Consider the following 1,030-nt stretch of genomic DNA (forward strand, 5'->3'; position numbering starts at 1 on the left):
TGCGTGCACAGGTACCACTATATTCTTCTGGAGATTAAGCTTGAGCATGGACTAGTAACCGTCTTAGAATCGAGAAGGAAAGATCCCAAAACCTATGTAGACATGACTGAAATGCTCAGCAAGTAAGTTCAATCGACCATTATCGCACCATATTGGCAACTTTTTGTTCATTTCCTGATATCTCAAGTAATAATAATTATTTTCTTTGTCTTGCATGGTTTGGAAACAGTTCACCGCAGAAGCTCCGGGACTGCCGAAGGAGCTGCGATATACATACCCGAAAGTAAGTACTACTGGCTAGCTAGTTGCGCGCATATCCCGTTGATTCTATAGCTATACTTTCATCAATGCCATTTATAATGCTTCATTATCAGTTTGATTGACCTCTATTTCTCGTAAAGTGCTTGTGGCAGGAAGAAGGGAATGATTTCTGTGGATACTACGTGTGCGAGTTCATCCACACCGCGACTTTGAAAAACAAGCGGGGCTACTCTCAAAGACAAATTGAAGTGCGTAAGCAATAATATTCACAATTTCATTTTATTACACCATCATTTCTGTTGAGTTTCATTCATATATATGTATTAATTAACCCCCTTCTTCAAATTAGACGTGGCAGATGCGGAATGAACTCCTAGAACCAGAATGCATGAAAGCAATTCAAGAGGAATTGGCGGGATTCTTTCTTGACCACGTCATCAATAAAGCCGGAGAATACCATGTGCAAATTGATTTCAATTGCTAGGGGTTTGTAATTAAGAGATCTTATACATGTTGTACATGTATGTAGCTAGTAGCGCCGGATACATGATATACGAAAACTTGTTGTTCGGCCAATCTCTCGGAGAAGGAGAGGTTGATCGATCACTTCTCTCGGTATGCATGACGAACTTTTGTACTCAATGGTTCTCTCGATCACTTATGTATATATAGTACGTAGCGTCAACCAAGCACGGACATAAGAGAGGATACTTCTCTCTATTAATTAGCTAGCTAACACAATATATGAAACACCTAAATTAACCCCCCA

The sequence above is a fragment of the Triticum dicoccoides genome, chromosome 5B (assembly GCF_002162155.2).
Source record: "Triticum dicoccoides isolate Atlit2015 ecotype Zavitan chromosome 5B, WEW_v2.0, whole genome shotgun sequence".
Lineage (NCBI taxonomy): Eukaryota > Viridiplantae > Streptophyta > Magnoliopsida > Poales > Poaceae > Triticum > Triticum dicoccoides.